This window comes from Grammomys surdaster, unplaced genomic scaffold (assembly GCF_004785775.1).
Source record: "Grammomys surdaster isolate TR1022 unplaced genomic scaffold, NIH_TR_1.0 213, whole genome shotgun sequence".
Classification (NCBI taxonomy): Eukaryota; Metazoa; Chordata; class Mammalia; order Rodentia; family Muridae; genus Grammomys; species Grammomys surdaster.
The window spans coordinates 4,105,779-4,117,990 of NW_021604658.1; the positions used below are offsets into that span (position 1 = coordinate 4,105,779).

Consider the following 12,212-nt stretch of genomic DNA (forward strand, 5'->3'; position numbering starts at 1 on the left):
CCCCCTGAGAACAGCTTTCCAATAAAAGTGCTTTTAATATAGGCTAATCTGGCTTGAATTGGCTCATTTCACCAGTGGAGAAATAATCTGTCACTTCCTAGTACTGGGAGTTTATAGCCTCACACATGCCAGAGAAGCGATTCACCACTGAGCTATATCTGCAGTCTATTTATTCAGATTTGAGACAAAGTCTCTGTGTTTCCAAAGCTGGCCTCAAATTTATAATCTTCTTGGCTCCTTTGGAGTAGTGGAGTCACAGGTATGCATTGCCAGGCCTGACTAATGTTCTGTGGGTATTGTGGTTGGTTTGTTGGTTTTGAAAGGGGTTCCCTGTAGCCTAGGTTACCATAACGTTTTATCCAGTATAGACTGGCTGCACACTTGAAGCAGTCCTTGCTCTTCGGCTTCCCAGAGTGTTGGAGTTACAGGTCTCAGCCAACATGCCTGGCTTGGTAAAGCCCCTTCTTTGTCCTAAGGCAGACTGTATGCATAAGTATGCCAGTAATGATGAACATCTTGTGACATACTATAACTGAATTTCGTGAAGGCTGTGGACCTGTTGAGGACACTATGTTATTAGTTTAAGGAGGAATTGCTGGGGACAGGTCTGATTGTTCAATGGAAAAGGCATTTGGTGCCAAACCCTGAGGACCTGAGTTCTGTTTCCCAGGACCTACCTGGTGGAACGAAAGATCCAATTGATTCCCCTCTGAGGGATCACATGAGTTGTGCCACTTGCATGCAAGTTCATGCATACAGACACATCTACTAATTAAATGTAAAAAACGAAAAAGTATGCATAGGAAGCCAGGAAGATGGCTTGTTGGGTAAGGAACTTTCTTGCCAAACCTGACAACCTGAGTATGATTCCCAGGACCCACAAGTTTTTTTCTGATCACCATATGTGCATCATGGCACCTTCGTACCCAACAACAAATATATATGTGTGTGTGTATACATATGTATATGTATGTGTGTGTGTGGATAGACAGACAGACAGACAGACAGACAGACAGACAAGTAAACAAGGTATTCCTAGGACCAGTATGAATGGTCATTAGGTAAGGATGCTTGCTTCTAAATCTGCAAACTAGAATTTAATCCTTAAGAATCACATGGTGGCTGGGCAGTGGTGGCGCATGCCTTTAATCCCAGCACTTGGGAGGCAGAGGCAGGCGGATTTCTGAGTTCGAGGCCAGCCTGGTCTAAAGAGTGAGTTTCAGGACAGCCAGGGCTACACAGAGAAACCCTGTCTCGAAGGAAAAAAAAAAAAAAAAGGAATCACATGGTGGAAGAAAAGAACTAACTCCCATGGGGTTTCCTCTGACTACACACTGTTCCTTGGCACATATTTGCTCACACACATACACACAATAAGTAAATAAATGGATAAACAAATATTAACAAGAAAAAAGATTTTCAAGTCACAAAACTTCTAAAACTAGTATGTAAGCTTTGAACTTTTTCATAATGGTACTTTAGTTCACATGTAACTCCCTTTTCCCTTTCATGCTTAGTTGCAAACCAGATTTCAAAGTATCTTTTTTTTTTTTTTTTTTTTTGGTTTTTCGAGACAGGGTTTCTCTGTATAGCCCAGGCTGTCCTGGAACTCACTCTGTAGACCAGGCTAGCCTCGAACTCAGAAATCCGCCTGCCTCTGCCTCCCAAGTGCTGGGATTAAAGGCTCAAAGTATCTTGACATTTCTATTTTTTTTTAATCTGGATGCTTCACAGAGTTTCATATACTTGCACAGGGACCATGATAATCTTTTTTTTGGTATCATTCCAGTGTTAACTATCTGTGTTGCTAGAGCAAGCACTTAATATTTATTCCATACCAGGGAGGTGATGCTTTATTTATAAATTGTATATATGTACATGTGTATATAGGGTATATCTGTATATGTATACAACATATACTTTCCTTGAGATAGATTGTATGTATGTATGTATGTATACTTAATACCAGCACTCAAGAGAGAGGCAGAAGCAGGCAGATATGTGTGAGTTTAGGACTGGCCTGGTCTACATAGTGAGTTCCAGGCAGCCAAGGCTAGTAAAATCTTGTCTCAAAAAATAAGATAAAAATAGAGATAAAATAATTAATGCCTTTAATCCTAGCACTCAAGAGGCAGAGACCAGTCTCATCTACAAAGTGAGTTCCAGGACAGCCAGTGCTCTGTTACACAGAGAAACCCTGTTCTGAAAATACTAATTAATTAATTAATATGAAACAACTAGCAAACTGTTGAAAGTAGATCACTTGCCTGGCATGTGTGAGCCCCAGAGTTCAGTTTCTTGCACTTGAAAGGTCCCCCAACTCCGTGTCCCTATTTTTTTTCCCATGTCAGACACTTCTTTTTTTAATTTTCATTTTTAGTTTTAGTAAGATGTTTAAAACAGCACTATTAGGTTGGAGAGATGGCTGATCGGTTAAGAGCACTGACTTGGTACCTTGCAGCCATCCATAACTCCTGTTCCAGAAAATCTCGTGCCCTCTTGTGGTCTTTGAGGACACTTGATGCATGTGGTACACAGAATCCGTGTATACACAGCACCCATGCACTTTTTCTTAAAAGCATTGTTTCACACACATACTGTTTTCTCTCTTTGAAACTGAACTTTTAATGTACATTATAACAGGTTTGGTGACCCATGCCTTTAATCCTAGCAGGTAAATCTCTGTGAGTTTGAGGCTAGGCTAATCTACATATCAAGCTCCAGGACTACATGAAGAAACCCTATCTCAAAAAAGAAAAAAAGAATAATAAACTACACAATTTGTTTTGTGTGTATGTAGTCTCACACATGTAGGGGTCAGAAGAGAACCTTGTGGGGAGTTCTTTCTCATCATGTGGGTCCCAGGAGCAGGCTTTATTGTGAGGTAGAAACCAAAATCTGAATTGAGAGTCTAATATTAAGATGGGTAACTGCCTGGAGAAAAACAATTGCCAAGAGCAGCCTCAATGCATATTATAGAGAATTTTTAAAGACAAAACACATAGAAAAACTACAGCCAAGTTGGTGGTTGCAGAGGCATATTAACGCAAACACGCAGTTTTAACAGTAGCCAAAACCTTGCAGTAATCTGGGGCAGTTCAACCCTGAGTTTCTAGAACAGTGTTGGGTACTTTCCCAAGGGACTTATCATGGCATAGGTAGCAAAAGAGGTCAGTTTCATATTAAATCAAAGATGTCTCCAGCTGGGAGAACTGGAGGAATCTGTGCCCTCTTACAGCTTGGTAGGTGGCAAGTGCTTTTACTTGCTGACCCATCTCACTGCCTCTGTTTCTCTCTTTGTAGGTTTTTAAAGATTTATGTTTAATTAATTAACTATATACCTGAGGATGACGTCTGATTGTCCTCCCTCCACCTCCTGAGTGCTGTGGTTACAGGCATGACAGCCCATGCTGACAGACCCACAGACAGCTCTGTGCATGCTAGCCAAGAACTCTACCAGTTGAGCTACAACCCCAGGTGTACAGGCCTAGAGTTCATAATATTTTGGTGGATATAATAATATAAAGCACCATGACCAAGAACAACATGGTGGGAAAAGTCTATTTCATCTTACAGGTTATAGTCTGTCACTGAGGAAAGTCAGAGTAGGAACTTAAAGCAGAAACCGTGGAGGAACACTGTTTAATGTCTTGTTCCCAGGCTCATGGTCCTTTCTTACATAGTCCATACCCACTTTCTTACCTATGGTACCGTCCACAGGATCCAACATTAGTTAGCAGTCAAGAAAATACTCCACAGATACATCCATAGGCCAGTCTGATGGAGAAAGCTCTTCCTTCACTTAAGGTTTCCTCTTCCTCCTGGGCAGTGGTGGTGCACGCCTTTAATCTCAGCACTCAGAGGCAGAAGCAGATGGATCTCTGAATTCAAGGCCAGCCTGGTCTGCAGAGCAAGTTCCAGGATGGCTAGGACCACATAGAGAAATTCAGTCTTGGGGAAGAAAAAACACCTTTCCCAAGTATGTCAAAAACCATGATTTGCATCAAAAAGTTCATAGTCCTCTTGAGAAAAGTTTGGAGTGATCTGAATTTAAAGATTCTATGGAGTAAGAAGTAGAAGCTTAGAATTAGCTGATAGATCATGGGCATGAAGGTATTTTCCCTGGAGTGAGTGAAAGATTGTTGCACGTAGCTTGGACAGACAACAGGAGACCAAATGGTTCCATGAGGGGAGGTTTATTGAGGGGGGGGGGGGTAGAGGAGTGGGGGCGGGCCATGCCCACGTGGAGAGAGGGGGGAGGGAAGGGGAGAGGGGACAGCAAACCTGCAGGTCAAGGGACCAAGAGAGAGAAGGGGGGGTCAAGCAGCCCCTTTTATAGTGGGCAGGCCTACTTGGCTGTTGCCAAGTGACTGTTTAATACTAACAGTGAGGCTTATCCATTGCATTTCAGATGTGCTGAGCTTTGTGATTTCTTTAAATGTGCAGCACCAAACTGTGGTAGTTTGAGGCTGTAGTTTATGCTCTCCTTGATTTTCAGGTTGCTTAAAAAATGGAGCTTGCGGGGGCTGGAGAGATGGCTCAGTGGTTAAGAGCACTGACTGCACTTCCAGAGGTCCTGAGTTCAAATCCCAGCAACCACATGATGGCTCAAAACCATCTGTAATGAGATCTGATGCCCTCTTCTGATGTGTCTGAAGATAGCTACAGTATATTCATATGTAATAAATAAATAAATCTTTAAAAAAATGGAGCCTGCATTTTCTTAAAACTGAGCAGGCTTTATAAGACATGAGAGATATTAGTTGTTTGATACTTACTGTTAAGTTATTTTTCCTCCAGGGAGGAAGAGGAAGGCAGAGAGAGAGAGCAAGCGTGCGCTGGGGAGTGTGGGGAAAGGAACAGCCGGAGACACCAAAGAGTCTGGATTTTATGTAGGGAAGAATCTCTGAGGGAAAGGCAGCTCAGCCCATGGCTGGAAAGTTTAGGGTTGGGGGCAGGGTATGCCAGCTAGGGAGTAGGGGATGCTGGGAGAACCTGGAGGCCAGGTCTGCTTTGATATGTAAAATCTGCAGCTCAGTCCCTTGTTCCTGGGTCTGAAACCAAACAACCGTATTAACCTGTTAGTAGTTCAGAAATCTTTTGTGTTTAAGTTTATGTTTTGCTTTTTTTTCTCCCCACAGTTTGATACTATTACTAACATATTACCACAGGCTTAATGGTTTGATTGAAGTAAATTTATCACACTTGTGATGGGTGGGAAGTATAGTAGTATTGTTGTTCAGTTGAGTGTCACCCTACAGCCAGAAAGTAGGGCTGCATTCCAGGAATTTTTGGAGGCTCTAGGGATTAGGAGGGATTTACTACCTTAACCTTTTAAGCTTCCACATCACTTACGTATGACATCACTTAAGTCCACTTTGCAAGCATGCTAAGCAATTGAGTTAGCATCTTGTCTCTGACTTCAGTTCTTATCTTTGTATTTCTCTAGCCCTTCTGCGTGCTCTGTGATTTACTTTAGACCCACCTGGATAATCTCCCCATCGCAAATCCTTAATAACACCTGAGAGAAATATATTTTGTTGTTTTGACTCAGTCTCATATATACCAGGAAGGCCTCACATTATAGTTAGTGTGGCCTCTTCATGTGTACTGAGATTCTGAGATCACAGGCGGCCATTACTATACACAGTACTAGAGATCAAACCCATTGCATGCTAGACAGGAAAAAACATTCTGCCTACCTAAGTTCTCAGATCAAAGGAGCCTTTTGTGTGTATACACATGTGGTGCACATGAGTGGAGAGACTAGAGGCCAAAATGTTAGTGTTTGAAAGTTTGGGGGATTTTTTTTACTTGATAGGGTTTGGTTTTATTGTTTTGAGACAGGGTCTTACTACTTAGACAAGGTTAGCCTCAATCTTAGAGAGAAGATCTGTCTGCCTCTACCTCTTAAGTGTTAGAATTAAAGGTGTATGCCAGTAAGTTAAGGTGTATTGCCAGCTATTTATATAGTGTCAAGGATCAAATCTATATCCTATGAGTACTAGATAAGCACTTTTATCACTAATTTAAAGTCCAAACCCCACTTTTAAGGATTGTGGTCATTCTCGTTGGAATTTTTTATTTTTAATTATGTATATATGTGAGAATCTGTATGTGGGATTATGCACATATGAGTACAGGTGCCCACAAAGGCCACAAGAGTATTGGATTCCCTGGATCTGGAGTTCTATTTGATGATGAGTATTCTGACACAGGTGCTAGGAACCCCTCATTCACACTTTTAAGAGAAAATAAAGTCATGTATTATTTCCTCCATTATATTTTTTCCAAATTGGAATTTTAATCTGTGTTTTATAAAATTAAACTGCTCAATTGTGTGTCAGAACTTGACCTGGGGAGATAGAACACATAGACCTTCTCACTCCAGATAGGGAACCTTTGAAAGACCGAAGTACAGAGACCTCACCCCAGCATGGATGACAGCTCACAGAGCTGGGAACCTGGAGCATACTGCACAGCCTGCAGGCAACTCAACAGGTTGGAGAGCGTCCTTTCCAAGTGACTGTCTCTGGTCTAAACCTCTTCCAGGCAGCTCAGCTGTTTTCTCGGAAGCTGAGGAAAAAGGATCTTAAATTTGAAAAGATCTGCATGATGAGAAAAAAAGGCGGACAGTAGAAAACCAACTCAGTATTATGGAATGCTTCCAAACTCAGGAGCCCAGGCTATAAGTCTCTCCTTTTTTCTGGCTAATCTCCGACAGGTTTTTATTTCACTTGTCCTTTTAAACTATGTTTAGTACTATGAACAGAGTCCTTTCTTTCTCCTCAGGGAGACCTTCCCAGTCAGTCTAAGCTGAAGACTGGCATTCAGAGTCCTTTTTTACCCTGCCTTACTATTTTTTCCTGAGCCGGTTACCCAGAACTAGATACCTGTAAAATAATCATTTTTCCTCCTGTCCACTTTGATTCCCAGAAATAACAACTCTGAGACTAATTATTAATAATTGCCTCAGCCATAAACTTGTTTGTTCTCTACTTGCTCTCAACTTACTATCCCTTTTTCTAACCTGGGTTCAGCTAGCCTCTTGCTGGTTTAGGTCTGACCCCTCTATTTCCCAGAATTCTCTCTATCCCTGGCAGATGTTCCACCTCCTATATTCTGCCTCAGCTCATTGGCCATAGCTTTTTTTATTGACAGGTCTTGCTTATAAGAGATTATTTCTAGATACCCTTCTCAGCTATAAGACCAAAGTGTTTAGTGTGTAGTAGGTAAGACATGTTTCTCTTTGTCTACAGTGAGCATCTTTACATGGCCAAATCCTATCCCACTTTTTCTTTTTTCCTTTAACATTTATTGTAATTATACAATAGATTAAGTAATGAATAAACACTACTAAGAAGCACTTTCTTCTCTCACCCAAATTCTAGTTATCCTTTCATTCTCTCCAAAACTTTGATTCTTTCAGAAATAATATACAGTGTCTTCTCAATCTTTAAGATGTGCCTCAAGCTCGGTATGCTGGTGCACAGTTATAATCCCAGCACTTGGATCTGAAGCTTGGCATAATTTGAGGCCATTTTAGGACTGCAGAACAAGTTTTTCAAACAAACAAACAGACAAACAAACGGAACTTGTTCTCTCCTCCTACAGTGTAGGTCTCTGGAATCAAACCCCATTTTCCAGGCCTGCAGGCAAACACCCTTACTGTTCATGAGTCATCAGTCTGAGCATTTTTATGATTTATCAGGCAGAATAAGACAATCCACAAATTAATGTGCTTTTAAAACTAACCTTTCTGTACCGGTTTTCACGGTGCGGCAGTTTTTGTTGTTACTCTTAGTGTTAATTCACACTAAAGGCGGTGCATCTGACTCTGTGTATGAAAGAAAATGCCTACTGTTCTACAGGACAAAAGACAAAGCAAACTACCATCTGCTTAGGTTCAACGGTATTTTCCATTGACAGGAAGGTGGTTTCCGAGTACAGGAAATGAGTCGCTATGGAGGCGGTGCTATGTAGATGAGAATTCAGGAGCAAACTGGGAAAAGCAACTGCTTCCAAATATTTATGACTTTTTAGAGTGTAGTTTTGTAAAAACTCCCTGCCTACCAGTTCTAAGTGCTTTGAAATATGGGGAGCTACTGTATATAAAGATATAGAGATTTTTAATGAGCGCTTAAGTTTGTACCATATCCATGAAATGATACGCATATCATGCTGTTCTGGCTGCGTGGCTGTACAACTCATACTTACCTGGCAGGGGAGATACCATGATCACGAAGGTGGTTTTCCCAGGGCGAGGCTTATCCATTGCACTCCGGATGTGCTGACCCCTGCGATTTCCCCAAATGCGGGAAACTCGACTGCATAATTTGTGGTAGTGGGGGACTGCGTTCGCGCTCTCCCCTGGTTTGTTTGGTTTAAGGAAAAGAACTTACTGTGCCTGGTGGTTGTTAATCTCTGTTTCAGTTTAATTCATGTGGTGTGAGTTTGTTGCTGTTACTTCTGGAAGGGATTTGTGTGTGTGTGTTCTGTAATGCTTCCTTTGTATGTTGAACTACCTCCCTATCCTTACTACACCTGTGTTCCTATTGGATACCAATGTAGCTAGCTCTCCTTTTAAAACTGTTAGCCTGAGAGCGTGAGTTTTGAGTCAGTTGAATTGAATGTTACAGAACCTAGGATCGGATCTGGATGTATTACTCAGGGCTTTCCCCTAGTAATATAACTATATTTACAGTGTCTCTAGAACTCTGGGTATATTGTTCCCACTGAATAAAATGTGATCTCTAAGTCGACTTATAAGTTTAAGTACTTATTAGAAATAATAAACCAAATACCAAAAAACTAGTTTGTAAGCATTTGGAAGGCAGAGGCAGGGAAGAGACCTACATGGTCTACATACAGAGTACCAGGTTTTGTGTTTTGTTGTGAAGCATAAGCAAAATTTGAAGGAAAAGATACAGGTTGGTAGAACTATTGCCTAGCATGTTCAAGTTATGAGTTCTAACTTTGTGTGTGTGTGTTGCTTGAGGTTTTTGTTTGTTTTGTTTCTTTGTGAGCTTGAAGGGAGTGAGGAAGCAGCCAAAACAGGGTTTCTCTGTGTAATAGCCCTGGCTGCCTCGAACTCACAGAGATCTTTCTTCCAAGTGCTGGGATTAAAAGCATGCAACACCACTCCAGGGGTTGTGTTTTTTTTTTTGCTTGTATGTATATAGGTGCACCACATACATGACTGACACCTAAGAAAGTCAGAGGAGGGCATTGGATACTCTGGAACTGGAGTTATGGATAGTTGTGTTTGAGCTATCATGTAGGTTCCCAGATTGGACCCTGGTCTCTTGTACGAGAGCCAGTGCTGGTAATCACTGAGCCGACCGTCTCCTCAGCCCCACACGCTGGCTTGTTGGATAGTCTAATAGAGCTAGGTGTTAGGAGAGCACGGCTGTAGTACAGAATCCAGGAAAGTAGACGAAGACGGCTCGTGAATTATAGTCTTCCTCTTCCACATAACAAGTTACCTAGACATACCTGGGCGGAGCCATAGCTCAGCACCAGTAATTATATTAACATATTTAAGTGTGTGCAATATTCAGTGGTATTTCCACAAATTAGGGTTCAGTGGATGACTCTGATGCATCCATATTCGTTACTACAATATTCTTTTCAGTTCAGACCATCCATATCTCATCTTGCCGAGACCTAGTCTCCCTGTTGCAAATCCTTGAACAGCCTGCTCACTTCTAAAGTGTAACATGTGAACACATGTATAGGCCTCACTGTCCAGTACTCAGTTTTCTTTAAAAAATTCTAAGAGCAGTGTTGACTTGCGCCTTTAATCCCAGCACTTGGGAGGCAGAGGCAGGCAGATTTCTGAGTTCAAGGCCAGCCTGGTCTACAGAGTGAGTTCCAGGACAGCCAGAACTACACAGAGAAACCCTGTCTCCAAAAAAAACAAAAAACAAACAAACAAATAAACAAACAAAAAAAGATGTACTATCGGGTTTTTTAATGGTAGGATCTCACTTGAAATGGTCTTAAAGAGATAGTTACTGACATCCACACTGTTTTCAGCCAATTTAAACAACTGAGTCCTGGGCTGAAGAGATGACTTATAGTGGTTAAGAGTGAGCTATGGCTGCTCTTGCTGAGGATCAGGTTTCGCTTCCCAGCCTAGACATGGCAGCTCACAGTTGTAAGTCCAGTTATGACACCTTTATACATACTGGCAAAACATATATACATACAGACACAGACATGCATACAGACAAAACACCAATGGACATTAAATAAAACTTAACAAGAAATTTTGAGTCCTTGTTTTATTAATGGCTAGACCAAGAGGCCCCTCCTGCCTCTGAAAAGCCTCTTTGGTGCCCAGGCTTACAGGTATAACATTTTAAAAGACAAACCATAATTATTACATCAGTGCTCAGGGGAGATAAGTTATGTCAGCGAGGGATTTAGTGGCCTGGAAGATCTACTTTCTTTGCAAGGCTCAGCTGCATCTTCTAGACTCTATGTATTGATACGTTTGGATCATGGCCAGTCCAGGAAGCATTGCCAAGGTTGAGGAGGCTGTTGTGGGGTGGAAAGCTGAGACGTAACCAGGCATGCATTACTTAGTCATTTCATCACTACATTGCTAATACTTCATCCATGAAGAGAGGACAATTCTAGTTCTTACCTGAAAGCTGTGAGGATTAAACTTGTGGTGGTGGGGGAGGGATTGTGCTTATGTTTTTCCCTTGACAGTTTTAGTTTTGAAAACAGGTTACTGCTCTTACTCTCTTGCCTCTAGCTTCTCTCTGCCCCCTTTCCCTTCCCCCTTCCCTTCCCCCTCTCTCCATGTGGTCATGGCCAGCCTCTACTTCTCCTCTTTCTCCACCATCTTCTTCTGTTTCTCTCCCCCCACCTTTGCCCTCTTCCTTAAATAAACCCTCCCTCGTAGAAAAAAAAAACAGGTTACTGTTGACAAGGCCTTCTGAAGTTTGTTCCTTTTCAGTTTCACTTGAGAGCTATATAATATATATATAGTTGGCTATGCCATTTTTTTAAACCATTGCTAACTAGCTCTGGTTGCAACAGGAAGAAGTATTCTCTTGGTCTCTGAGGGCACTCTAGGCTCACAAACAGTCCTGTACACTTTTATAAAGATGAACTGTGAGCAGTCAATCGAAGTTGCTGGGAACCAGACTGACTTCCTGCCAGCAGTAACACAAGCATGTCTTCAGTCCCACATTAGCTTGCACACTACAAGGCTACATACTTTGTGAGAACAAAAGTCAACTTAAACCCAGGCAACGTTTTACAAATAAATACATAGTCCTCCCAGAATTTTGTTGACAGAATTCTCTTTGCAATTTTGAGAAGTAGAAGCGAAGAATTTAATCGATTCTCTTAAATGCCGTAGCAATTGATTTGAAACAGCCTATCTTGCTGCCTTATTCAGAGTAGTCCACGGACAGCTCATGACAAACCCAAGCTAAAACTTCTGTTATAACAAAAGATGCAAGGAAAAACGTAAAATCGCCTTAGCATTGTGATAGTAGCAAGGAGTGGTTTAAGAGTTAATATATCCGGAAGAGAAAGGGAAAAAACCTTTGAGACGTCATTAAAGGGGGCGGGGATATGCAAATAGACCAAAGCAGTCCCTGGTTGTTTTTTTTTTTTTTAAATTTTTGGGGTTTTTTTTTTGGACGGAGTATTTTCAACAAGTAATTAGAAGTTTGTAATCTCATCTGTGTAATATAAAAAACTGTATAGTCTTGAAAACAAGGCCAAAAGAAATTGTAGTATAATTGACCATAACTGTACAGTGTGTTGCTGATCAGGGTGAGGTAATATTGTGGGCTGTACAACTCATACTTACCTGGCAGGGGAGATACCATGATCACGAAGGTGGTTTTCCCAGGGCGAGGCTTATCCATTGCACTCCGGATGTGCTGACCCCTGCGATTTCCCCAAATGCGGGAAACTCGACTGCATAATTTGTGGTAGTGGGGGACTGCGTTCGCGCTCTCCCCTGATTTTATGGTTAAATAAGAGACTTAGTTTCCTTATGGCTTTTGGAGTCTATGCCTTCCCTGCTTCTTACCCATGTGCTTTCCTACAGTATCTGCATCTTCATATGTCTCCCTGTAATCTGTCTAGTGAGTCAACCTTATGCTTGTAATAGCATATTTTCTGTTTGTGTTGGCCATAGCATGTTTTCGTTGTGTATGTGTTTGGTCGAAGTACCCTAGTTT

General features: G+C 41.5%; 2 non-coding genes across 2 annotated transcripts; both read left to right on the top strand.

Annotated features, from left to right (window-relative positions):
- The first annotated feature begins 8,209 nt into the window (after positions 1 to 8,209).
- On the top strand, positions 8,210 to 8,373 carry LOC114625212. Its single transcript, XR_003712021.1, has one exon. It is a non-coding gene; the product is annotated as a U1 spliceosomal RNA (small nuclear RNA).
- Positions 8,374 to 11,828: 3,455 nt separating this feature from the next.
- LOC114625224 lies at positions 11,829 to 11,992 on the top strand. The gene has a single exon (XR_003712030.1). It is a non-coding gene; the product is annotated as a U1 spliceosomal RNA (small nuclear RNA).
- The last annotated feature ends 220 nt before the right edge of the window (positions 11,993 to 12,212 follow it).